We start from the raw sequence: 545 nt of genomic DNA on the forward strand, positions 1-545 counted from the left end.
GCTGCCCGGGGGGGGACACGCAGGTCGTGGGCTGCACCTGGGGCTCAGGGGGTGCCGGGGATCCCCAGGGATGGGAGATGCTGAGGAGGGTGCAGGATGAGCCCGGCCTCCCGAGCAGCTCCTGGGGTGCCCCCCAGGGATGGGGGGTGTCAGCTGTGGCTGCAGGAGCAGGACCAGGGAACGTGTCCCAGCACAGCCCAGTTCCATCCCCTGGTTCGAGCTGTGCCCCCAGCTCGGGGCTCAGCCCAGCGCTCTCCCTGTGCCTCCTGCAAAACCTTTCATTTGCCTGCCCTGGCTACTTCAGATTTCACTCTTCCAAGCAGAGAGAGGCGTTTTCATCAACTACTCTCTTCCCTGATCTTGCAGCTTTCTCTCAAGCCCTCGTCCTCACCCTCTCCCCCCATCCTGGGCACAGTGCAGATGGAGAGACCCCGACTTGCTGCCAGTGGCACAGCCGGGCTCCCTCTCCTACCCAAGAGAGGGAAAAGCCACCACAAGCTCCAGGATGCTGGAAAACCATGGCAGGAGCCAAGCCCCAGCCACAC

This window comes from Merops nubicus, unplaced genomic scaffold (genome assembly GCF_000691845.1).
Source record: "Merops nubicus isolate BGI_N331 unplaced genomic scaffold, ASM69184v1 scaffold27378, whole genome shotgun sequence".
In the NCBI taxonomy this organism is placed as follows: domain Eukaryota; kingdom Metazoa; phylum Chordata; class Aves; order Coraciiformes; family Meropidae; genus Merops; species Merops nubicus.